This window comes from Triticum aestivum, chromosome 7B (assembly GCF_018294505.1).
Source record: "Triticum aestivum cultivar Chinese Spring chromosome 7B, IWGSC CS RefSeq v2.1, whole genome shotgun sequence".
NCBI lineage: Eukaryota > Viridiplantae > Streptophyta > Magnoliopsida > Poales > Poaceae > Triticum > Triticum aestivum.
Window position 1 is genome coordinate 725,326,870 of NC_057813.1, and position 12,755 is coordinate 725,339,624.

A 12,755-nucleotide genomic window follows, 5' to 3' on the forward strand; every position below is an offset into this window, starting at 1 on the left:
CTCCTCACACACACACACACATCCACGCACATCCCTATGGAACTCTTTATACATGACCAGTCTAAAGTTTCCTTGGCTGTCTCCTTGTGATTTTGTATGCACTGTTGAGTGCATCAAAGATTTTTTTCATACTGAATGTAATTTTATTTTATTTTACCTCAGGCACGGAGTAAGTGTAACAATCTTATAGGACTAAGGATCCACATACACAAGTACGTCATGACATGCACATGAGAACAAGCATCCGAGCTTCAACTGGCATACTATGTATCTAAAATAATATGTATTATATAGCAATTTGTTTTGATTTGTGTATCTATGAGGTGCAATTAGAAAAATGGATAACAATTTGATACATCTAGTGGTTTGTAGTTGCATATCGGTGTTGTGTTGAATATGTGAGTTCATGTGTAAGTTTTGATATATCAAGTTCACATATGTGTATATTAAGATTTTGAGATTCTATTAAGTATTTGATTTTGTGAGTACCTTGATTCTTTTATAGTATTTGGGTTTTATAGCTTCGTTCAATTGTTCATTCCTCTTTATATTGTTCACCGGGCATGTTGAGGGTATAAATTTCTCGTGTTGTATCCGAAAATGACAGCCTTGTTGTTGTCGTTTGAAACACGTGAAACATTCATCAAGCTAGAACATTTGACTAAGTCGTGCATAAGATGGACACGTATTTGAGCAAGTTAGTCCTGCGAATTGAAATGTGTATTACATAAAAAATTAGTTGCAGTATATTTCCATAGTTTAGTATTGCTTTACATAGTAATAATAAGTAGTTGTTTAATTATGTTGATTGTTGAATAGGCATACTCAATCAATACCATACCACATCATCAACAAAACTGCTTTGAGTCAGCATAGGGACTAAATGTGTCCGATTTTTAAAGTTCAAGGGGCAACCCGTGTGGTTTTTAAGTTGAGGTCCTATATCTAAATGAGTCACTAATTCGAGGAAGCATACACTGTTCGGTGCGGTTTTGGAACCTTCCTCATTGCTGGTGTGCTCAGTTTCGTGAATGCTAAAAATCGCTTACTGTGATCCCTTCTTAGCACTAGCCATATGGGCCGTGGCTCACGAGCGATGAATCATACACTGTTTGGTGCGGCTTTGAAACCTTCCACATTGCTTTGGAAAGTTTCGTCCGGTTTTCAATTTTTTAACAGTTTAGTGGATGTTTTGATTTTTTATTTGTGTATTACATTTTTCTATCCTTTTTCCTTTTTTCTCTTTCCTTTGTTGTTTTTCATGCACACACTTTGAGCATTTTTCATACACACTTTGAAAATTTCTTTTTATACTCATCAAACAGTTTTAGAGATGAAAGAATTCCTTATTTAACACTATATTAAATTTTGTTTCCTTATTTGACATTGGGAACTTTTTTCTTCCCTAAGTAACACCGTTCTAAATTTTATGCCCTTTATAACACTTCCGTTCATTTTTCATTCAAACAGTGTTAAATTGCATATAAAAAGACATTTTTACCCTCAGGTGTATGGTACCTCTTTCAATTAGCACGCCGGGCTGGACATACAAACGATGCTCTTACGTAGGAAGCTGGCTTCGTGTTGCCAAACGGCTTGATCGATTCTAGCTGAACTAGCTAGCACTTGAAGCTATGCTTTCACTAGCCAGGTACACACGTACACGTCGGGATGCAGATAAATTGATGGCGGCTCGTGCATCAACAGCTACGGTGGAGCTCGTCGTGATAGCAGCTCTCGTGCGGCCAGTGGCGTGGTGAGCAGGCTACGGCGGCTGGCTGCTCTACACGACGGCCAACGGAGCGATGGCGCGGCACGGTTACAGGGCACGACCTGGTGGTAGCAACGCAGGCTGTTTCACCATTCCAGTGCCATTTGTTGGAGGAGGATCCAGTTCCACATGCCACATGAGGGGCTTGACGCTGAAAACGTGTCTTTTTGCTTTTCAATATTAGCATCTACTTCCTCTGTTTCCAAATACAATTCTTTTCAAGATTTTCAATACAAACTACATACGGATGTATATAGACATGTATTAAAGTATAGATTCACTCATTTTGTTCCGTATGTAGTCTCTTGTTGAAATCTCTAAAAAGACTTATATTCAGGAACGGAGGGAGTGGCAAATTTTGGTCACATGCCACATGAGGGGTAAAATGCTCTTTTAGGTGACATTTAACACTGTTAAAGCTTAAAATGGACGGAAGTGTTATAAAGGGCACAAAATTTAGACTTAGGGCTAGATAAGGAAGGAAAATATTTTCAGTGTCAAATAAAGAAAGAAAATTGAAGACAATGTTAAATAGGGAAAGAAAATATTTTTGTTGGCATGATGAACATTTTTTGAACACGTGTCGAACATTTTTGGCATGTATCATTATTTTGTGAATATTTTTTGAAACATGGTGAACAATTTTATATGTCAGTAATTTTTCGGAAAAATTGCTTGAATGATCTTATGACATTCCATAGTCATTTGAAAAAAAAAGGTCATCGAATTTGAAAAGAGTTCATTCAATTTTAAAACAAATCATAATTTTTTTTACAAAGTTCATTGATTTGAAAAAAGGTTCATTGATTTTGAAAAAACAAACCATCGAATTTGAAAAGGTTCATGCATTTTTCAAAAAATAAAAATAACAAGAGACGAAACAAGTTAAGAAAAAGGAAAAGGAGAATAGGTTAAAGAAAATAAACAGAAAAAGAAAGAATAAACAACACAAAAATCGGTCCAGGAAAAAATGAAAAGAAAAGATTTTTTTTTTGAGAAATCCAATCAAAAGAAAAGATGGCTGGGAAGCTACAGGAGAGGGGACCTACCTATGGGCGTTCGGGCCGGCCCATTTAATTCAAGAGAATAGAGGGGGGCGTGCTCAGTTTCGCGAATGCTAAAACCCGCTTATTGTGATCCCTTCTTAGAACTAGCCATACGGGCAATGGCCCACTGGTGAGGAAGCGTACAATGCTTGGTGCGGTTTTGGAAGTTTCCACACTGCTTTGGAAGGTTTCGTGCAGTTTTAGAAAAAATCTATTTTTTACACACTTTGACAATTTATATTTATACTCAATAAACAGTTTTTTATATACACGTTAAAAACATTCGAACACATGTTGAGCATTTTCTGAATACACGTTAAACAATTTTTCAGATACACATCGAACTTTTTTTTGTATGCACGCAGAACATTTTATAATACATGGTGAATATTGTTTTAATACATGGTGGAAAATTTTATATGTCAGGGATTTTTCGGAAAAAATGCTTGATTGATATTTTTACATTTGGTGATCACATTGAAAAAAAGTTAATCAAATTTGAAAAAACAATCATCGAATATAAAAAAAATAGTTTGTTGATTAAAAAAATCATCTAATTATCATAAGTTCATCGGAATGAAAATTATTTTATTGGTATTGAAAAACAAGTTCAGCGAATTTGAGAAAGTTCTGCAATTACAAAAAAAGGAAAATGACAGCCTTGTTGTTGTCGTTTGAAACACGTGAAACATTCATCAAGCTAGAACATTTGACTAAGTCGTGCATAAGATGGACACGTATTTGAGCAAGTTAGTCCTGCGAATTGAAATGTGTATTACATAAAAAATTAGTTGCAGTATATTTCCATAGTTTAGTATTGCTTTACATAGTAATAATAAGTAGTTGTTTAATTATGTTGATTGTTGAATAGGCATACTCAATCAATACCATACCACATCATCAACAAAACTGCTTTGAGTCAGCATAGGGACTAAATGTGTCCGATTTTTAAAGTTCAAGGGGCAACCCGTGTGGTTTTTAAGTTGAGGTCCTATATCTAAATGAGTCACTAATTCGAGGAAGCATACACTGTTCGGTGCGGTTTTGGAACCTTCCTCATTGCTGGTGTGCTCAGTTTCGTGAATGCTAAAAATCGCTTACTGTGATCCCTTCTTAGCACTAGCCATATGGGCCGTGGCTCACGAGCGATGAATCATACACTGTTTGGTGCGGCTTTGAAACCTTCCACATTGCTTTGGAAAGTTTCGTCCGGTTTTCAATTTTTTAACAGTTTAGTGGATGTTTTGATTTTTTATTTGTGTATTACATTTTTCTATCCTTTTTCCTTTTTTCTCTTTCCTTTGTTGTTTTTCATGCACACACTTTGAGCATTTTTCATACACACTTTGAAAATTTCTTTTTATACTCATCAAACAGTTTTAGAGATGAAAGAATTCCTTATTTAACACTATATTAAATTTTGTTTCCTTATTTGACATTGGGAACTTTTTTCTTCCCTAAGTAACACCGTTCTAAATTTTATGCCCTTTATAACACTTCCGTTCATTTTTCATTCAAACAGTGTTAAATTGCATGTAAAAAGACATTTTTACCCTCAGGTGTATGGTACCTCTTTCAATTAGCACGCCGGGCTGGACATACAAACGATGCTCTTACGTAGGAAGCTGGCTTCGTGTTGCCAAACGGCTTGATCGATTCTAGCTGAACTAGCTAGCACTTGAAGCTATGCTTTCACTAGCCAGGTACACACGTACACGTCGGGATGCAGATAAATTGATGGCGGCTCGTGCATCAACAGCTACGGTGGAGCTCGTCGTGATAGCAGCTCTCGTGCGGCCAGTGGCGTGGTGAGCAGGCTACGGCGGCTGGCTGCTCTACACGACGGCCAACGGAGCGATGGCGCGGCACGGTTACAGGGCACGACCTGGTGGTAGCAACGCAGGCTGTTTCACCATTCCAGTGCCATTTGTTGGAGGAGGATCCAGTTCCACATGCCACATGAGGGGCTTGACGCTGAAAACGTGTCTTTTTGCTTTTCAATATTAGCATCTACTTCCTCTGTTTCCAAATATAATTCTTTTCAAGATTTTCAATACAAACTACATACGGATGTATATAGACATGTATTAAAGTATAGATTCACTCATTTTGTTCCGTATGTAGTCTCTTGTTGAAATCTCTAAAAAGACTTATATTCAGGAACGGAGGGAGTGGCAAATTTTGGTCACATGCCACATGAGGGGTAAAATGCTCTTTTAGGTGACATTTAACACTGTTAAAGCTTAAAATGGACGGAAGTGTTATAAAGGGCACAAAATTTAGACTTAGGGCTAGATAAGGAAGGAAAATATTTTCAGTGTCAAATAAAGACAGAAAATTGAAGACAATGTTAAATAGGGAAAGAAAATATTTTTGTTGGCATGATGAACATTTTTTGAACACGTGTCGAACATTTTTGGCATGTATCATTATTTTGTGAATATTTTTTGAAACATGGTGAACAATTTTATATGTCAGTAATTTTTCGGAAAAATTGCTTGAATGATCTTATGACATTCCATAGTCATTTGAAAAAAAAGGTCATCGAATTTGAAAAGAGTTCATTCAATTTTAAAACAAATCATAATTTTTTTTACAAAGTTCATTGATTTGAAAAAAGGTTCATTGGTTTTGAAAAAACAAACCATCGAATTTGAAAAGGTTCATGCATTTTTCAAAAAATAAAAATAACAAGAGACGAAACAAGTTAAGAAAAAGGAAAAGGAGAATAGGTTAAAGAAAATAAACAGAAAAAGAAAGAATAAACAACACAAAAATCGGTCCAGGAAAAAATGAAAAGAAAAGATTTTTTTTTGAGAAATCCAATCAAAAGAAAAGATGGCTGGGAAGCTACAGGAGAGGGGACCTACCTATGGGCGTTCGGGCCGGCCCATTTAATTCAAGAGAATAGAGGGGGGCGTGCTCAGTTTCGCGAATGCTAAAACCCGCTTATTGTGATCCCTTCTTAGAACTAGCCATACGGGCAATGGCCCACTGGTGAGGAAGCGTACAATGCTTGGTGCGGTTTTGGAAGTTTCCACACTGCTTTGGAAGGTTTTGTGCAGTTTTAAAAAAAAATCTATTTTTTACACACTTTGACAATTTATATTTATACTCAATAAACAGTTTTTTATATACACGTTAAAAACATTCGAACACATGTTGAGCATTTTCTGAATACACGTTAAACAATTTTTCAGATACACATCGAACTTTTTTTTGTATGCACGCAGAACATTTTATAATACATGGTGAATATTGTTTTAATACATGGTGGAAAATTTTATATGTCAGGGATTTTTCGGAAAAAATGCTTGATTGATATTTTTACATTTGGTGATCACATTGAAAAAAATTTAATCAAATTTGAAAAAACAATCATCGAATATAAAAAAAATAGTTTGTTGATTAAAAAAATCATCTAATTATCATAAGTTCATCGGAATGAAAATTATTTTATTGGTATTGAAAAACAAGTTCAGCGAATTTGAGAAAGTTCTGCAATTACAAAAAAAGGAAAATGACAGCCTTGTTGTTGTCGTTTGAAACACGTGAAACATTCATCAAGCTAGAACATTTGACTAAGTCGTGCATAAGATGGACACGTATTTGAGCAAGTTAGTCCTGCGAATTGAAATGTGTATTACATAAAAAATTAGTTGCAGTATATTTCCATAGTTTAGTATTGCTTTACATAGTAATAATAAGTAGTTGTTTAATTATGTTGATTGTTGAATAGGCATACTCAATCAATACCATACCACATCATCAACAAAACTGCTTTGAGTCAGCATAGGGACTAAATGTGTCCGATTTTTAAAGTTCAAGGGGCAACCCGTGTGGTTTTTAAGTTGAGGTCCTATATCTAAATGAGTCACTAATTCGAGGAAGCATACACTGTTCGGTGCGGTTTTGGAACCTTCCTCATTGCTGGTGTGCTCAGTTTCGTGAATGCTAAAAATCGCTTACTGTGATCCCTTCTTAGCACTAGCCATATGGGCCGTGGCTCACGAGCGATGAATCATACACTGTTTGGTGCGGCTTTGAAACCTTCCACATTGCTTTGGAAAGTTTCGTCCGGTTTTCAATTTTTTAACACTTTAGTGAATGTTTTGATTTTTTATTTGTGTATTACATTTTTCTATCCTTTTTCCTTTTTTCTCTTTCCTTTGTTGTTTTTCATGCACACACTTTGAGCATTTTTCATACACACTTTGAAAATTTCTTTTTATACTCATCAAACAGTTTTAGAGATGAAAGAATTCCTTATTTAACACTATATTAAATTTTGTTTCCTTATTTTACATTGGGAACTTTTTTCTTCCCTAAATAACACCGTTCTAAATTTTATGCCCTTTATAACACTTCCGTTCATTTTTCATTCAAACAGTGTTAAATTGCATGTAAAAAGACATTTTTACCCTCAGGTGTATGGTACCTCTTTCAATTAGCACGCCGGGCTGGACATACAAACGATGCTCTTACGTAGGAAGCTGGCTTCGTGTTGCCAAACGGCTTGATCGATTCTAGCTGAACTAGCTAGCACTTGAAGCTATGCTTTCACTAGCCAGGTACACACGTACACATCGGGATGCAGATAAATTGATGGCGGCTCGTGCATCAACAGCTACGGTGGAGCTCGTCGTGATAGCAGCTCTCGTGCGGCCAGTGGCGTGGTGAGCAGGCTACGGCGGCTGGCTGCTCTACACGACGGCCAACGGAGCGATGGCGCGGCACGGTTACAGGGCACGACCTGGTGGTAGCAACGCAGGCTGTTTCACCATTCCAGTGCCATTTGTTGGAGGAGGATCCAGTTCCACATGCCACATGAGGGGCTTGACGCTGAAAACGTGTCTTTTTGCTTTTCAATATTAGCATCTACTTCCTCTGTTTCCAAATATAATTCTTTTCAAGATTTTCAATACAAACTACATACGGATGTATATAGACATGTATTAAAGTATAGATTCACTCATTTTGTTCCGTATGTAGTCTCTTGTTGAAATCTCTAAAAAGACTTATATTCAGGAACGGAGGGAGTGGCAAATTTTGGTCACATGCCACATGAGGGGTAAAATGCTCTTTTAGGTGACATTTAACACTGTTAAAGCTTAAGATGGACGGAAGTGTTATAAAGGGCACAAAATTTAGACTTAGGGCTAGATAAGGAAGGAAAATATTTTCAGTGTCAAATAAAGAAAGAAAATTGAAGACAATGTTAAATAGGGAAAGAAAATATTTTTGTTGGCATGATGAACATTTTTTGAACACGTGTCGAACATTTTTGGCATGTATCATTATTTTGTGAATATTTTTTGAAACATGGTGAACAATTTTATATGTCAGTAATTTTTCGGAAAAATTGCTTGAATGATCTTATGACATTCCATAGTCATTTGAAAAAAAAAGGTCATCGAATTTGAAAAGAGTTCATTCAATTTTAAAACAAATCATAATTTTTTTTACAAAGTTCATTGATTTGAAAAAAGGTTCATTGATTTTGAAAAAACAAACCATCGAATTTGAAAAGGTTCATGCATTTTTCAAAAAATAAAAATAACAAGAGACGAAACAAGTTAAGAAAAAGGAAAAGGAGAATAGGTTAAAGAAAATAAACAGAAAAAGAAAGAATAAACAACACAAAAATCAGTCCAGGAAAAAATGAAAAGAAAAGATTTTTTTTTTTGAGAAATCCAATCAAAAGAAAAGATGGCTGGGAAGCTACAGGAGAGGGGACCTACCTATGGGCGTTCGGGCCGGCCCATTTAATTCAAGAGAATAGAGGGGGGCGTGCTCAGTTTCACGAATGCTAAAACCCGCTTATTGTGATCCCTTCTTAGAACTAGCCATACGGGCAATGGCCCACTGGTGAGGAAGCGTACAATGCTTGGTGCGGTTTTGGAAGTTTCCACACTGCTTTGGAAGGTTTCGTGCAGTTTTAAAAAAAATCTATTTTTTACACACTTTGACAATTTATATTTATACTCAATAAACAGTTTTTTATATACACGTTAAAAACATTCGAACACATGTTGAGCATTTTCTGAATACACGTTAAACAATTTTTCAGATACACATCGAACTTTTTTTTGTATGCACGCAGAACATTTTATAATACATGGTGAATATTGTTTTAATACATGGTGGAAAATTTTATATGTCAGGGATTTTTCGGAAAAAATGCTTGATTGATATTTTTACATTTGGTGATCACATTGAAAAAAAGTTAATCAAATTTGAAAAAACAATCATCGAATATAAAAAAAATAGTTTGTTGATTAAAAAAATCATCTAATTATCATAAGTTCATCGGAATGAAAATTATTTTATTGGTATTGAAAAACAAGTTCAGCGAATTTGAGAAAGTTCTGCAATTACAAAAAAAGGAAAATGACAGCCTTGTTGTTGTCGTTTGAAACACGTGAAACATTCATCAAGCTAGAACATTTGACTAAGTCGTGCATAAGATGGACACGTATTTGAGCAAGTTAGTCCTGCGAATTGAAATGTGTATTACATAAAAAATTAGTTGCAGTATATTTCCATAGTTTAGTATTGCTTTACATAGTAATAATAAGTAGTTGTTTAATTATGTTGATTGTTGAATAGGCATACTCAATCAATACCATACCACATCATCAACAAAACTGCTTTGAGTCAGCATAGGGACTAAATGTGTCCGATTTTTAAAGTTCAAGGGGCAACCCGTGTGGTTTTTAAGTTGAGGTCCTATATCTAAATGAGTCACTAATTCGAGGAAGCATACACTGTTCGGTGCGGTTTTGGAACCTTCCTCATTGCTGGTGTGCTCAGTTTCGTGAATGCTAAAAATCGCTTACTGTGATCCCTTCTTAGCACTAGCCATATGGGCCGTGGCTCACGAGCGATGAATCATACACTGTTTGGTGCGGCTTTGAAACCTTCCACATTGCTTTGGAAAGTTTCGTCCGGTTTTCAATTTTTTAACAGTTTAGTGGATGTTTTGATTTTTTATTTGTGTATTACATTTTTCTATCCTTTTTCCTTTTTTCTCTTTCCTTTGTTGTTTTTCATGCACACACTTTGAGCATTTTTCATACACACTTTGAAAATTTCTTTTTATACTCATCAAACAGTTTTAGAGATGAAAGAATTCCTTATTTAACACTATATTAAATTTTGTTTCCTTATTTGACATTGGGAACTTTTTTCTTCCCTAAGTAACACCGTTCTAAATTTTATGCCCTTTATAACACTTCCGTTCATTTTTCATTCAAACAGTGTTAAATTGCATGTAAAAAGACATTTTTACCCTCAGGTGTATGGTACCTCTTTCAATTAGCACGCCGGGCTGGACATACAAACGATGCTCTTACGTAGGAAGCTGGCTTCGTGTTGCCAAACGGCTTGATCGATTCTAGCTGAACTAGCTAGCACTTGAAGCTATGCTTTCACTAGCCAGGTACACACGTACACGTCGGGATGCAGATAAATTGATGGCGGCTCGTGCATCAACAGCTACGGTGGAGCTCGTCGTGATAGCAGCTCTCGTGCGGCCAGTGGCGTGGTGAGCAGGCTACGGCGGCTGGCTGCTCTACACGACGGCCAACGGAGCGATGGCGCGGCACGGTTACAGGGCACGACCTGGTGGTAGCAACGCAGGCTGTTTCACCATTCCAGTGCCATTTGTTGGAGGAGGATCCAGTTCCACATGCCACATGAGGGGCTTGACGCTGAAAACGTGTCTTTTTGCTTTTCAATATTAGCATCTACTTCCTCTGTTTCCAAATATAATTCTTTTCAAGATTTTCAATACAAACTACATACGAATGTATATAGACATGTATTAAAGTATAGATTCACTCATTTTGCTCCGTATGTAGTCTCTTGTTGAAATCTCTAAAAAGACTTATATTCAGGAACGGAGGGAGTGGCAAATTTTGGTCACATGCCACATGAGGGGTAAAATGCTCTTTTAGGTGACATTTAACACTGTTAAAGCTTAAAATGGACGGAAGTGTTATAAAGGGCACAAAATTTAGACTTAGGGCTAGATAAGGAAGGAAAATATTTTCAGTGTCAAATAAAGAAAGAAAATTGAAGACAATGTTAAATAGGGAAAGAAAATATTTTTGTTGGCATGATGAACATTTTTTGAACATGTGTCGAACATTTTTGGCATGTATCATTATTTTGTGAATATTTTTTGAAACATGGTGAACAATTTTATATGTCAGTAATTTTTCGGAAAAATTGCTTGAATGATCTTATGACATTCCATAGTCATTTGAAAAAAAAAGGTCATCGAATTTGAAAAGAGTTCATTCAATTTTAAAACAAATCATAATTTTTTTTACAAAGTTCATTGATTTGAAAAAAGGTTCATTGATTTTGAAAAAACAAACCATCGAATTTGAAAAGGTTCATGCATTTTTCAAAAAATAAAAATAACAAGAGACGAAACAAGTTAAGAAAAAGGAAAAGGAGAATAGGTTAAAGAAAATAAACAGAAAAAGAAAGAATAAACAACACAAAAATCGGTCCAGGAAAAAATGAAAAGAAAAGATTTTTTTTTTTTTGAGAAATCCAATCAAAAGAAAAGATGGCTGGGAAGCTACAGGAGAGGGGACCTACCTATGGGCGTTCGGGCCGGCCCATTTAATTCAAGAGAATAGAGGGGGGCGTGCTCAGTTTCGCGAATGCTAAAACCCGCTTATTGTGATCCCTTCTTAGAACTAGCCATACGGGCAATGGCCCACTGGTGAGGAAGCGTACAATGCTTGGTGCGGTTTTGGAAGTTTCCACACTGCTTTGGAAGGTTTCGTGCAGTTTTAAAAAAAAAATCTATTTTTTACACACTTTGACAATTTATATTTATACTCAATAAACAGTTTTTTATATACACGTTAAAAACATTCGAACACATGTTGAGCATTTTCTGAATACACGTTAAACAATTTTTCAGATACACGTCGAACTTTTTTTTGTATGCACGCAGAACATTTTATAATACATGGTGAATATTGTTTTAATACATGGTGGAAAATTTTATATGTCAGGGATTTTTCGGAAAAAATGCTTGATTGATATTTCTACATTTGGTGATCACATTGAAAAAAAGTTAATCAAATTTGAAAAAACAATCATCGAATATAAAAAAATAGTTTGTTGATTAAAAAAATCATCTAATTATCATAAGTTCATCGGAATGAAAATTATTTTATTGGTATTGAAAAACAAGTTCAGCGAATTTGAGAAAGTTCTGCAATTACAAAAAAAGGAAAAAATAATAAAAAGTAAAGAAAAAGGAAATTAATAATAAATATTAAAGAAAAGAAAAATAAGAAATCTCACAAAAAACTGTCCAGGAAAAAACCAAAAGATAAAACGGCTGGGAGTCTTCTGGAAACTTCCTAAAACCGGGAGAGGGGAGATTCCTATGAGTGTTTTCGCGGACCCATTTAGATCGAGAGAATTGACAGGTGTACACTGTTTGCCAATAACGAACAAACTGGCGCTTAAGGTGTCGGATAGGATTTGCCGCGAAGCACCATACAGCCCAACTGCTGGTGTGCTCAGTTTTGCAAATGCTAAAAATCACTTATTGTGAAACCTTCAGAGCACTAGCCATACGACCATGGCCCAGTAGCGAGGAAACATACACTGTTTGGTGCGGTTTTTGAACCTTCCACACTATTTTGCAAGGTTCTGTCAGTTTTTTACTTTATTTTTTTCCATTTTTTTACTGGTTGTTTCTTTTTTTATATTGGTATTAGGTTTTTCTATTCCTTTTCCATTTTTCTCTTTCATTTGTTGTTTCTCATACACACACTTTGATCATTTTTCATACACACTTTGCAAATTTATTTTAATACTCATTAAACAGGTTTTTAGATACACGTTGAACATTTTTCGAACACATGTCGACCATTTTTAGGATACATGTTAAATATTTTTAG

At 35.5% G+C, this 12,755-nt stretch overlaps 1 long non-coding RNA gene across 1 annotated transcript in view; it reads left to right on the top strand.

Annotated features, from left to right (window-relative positions):
• The window catches only part of LOC123156036 (uncharacterized), a 2,735-nt gene extending 2,294 nt beyond the window's left edge, over positions 1–441 (top strand). The window contains exon 4 of the long non-coding RNA XR_006477794.1: positions 163–441. This is a non-coding gene — a long non-coding RNA (uncharacterized lncRNA). The remainder of the gene's footprint in view (positions 1–162) is intronic.
• The last annotated feature ends 12,314 nt before the right edge of the window (positions 442–12,755 follow it).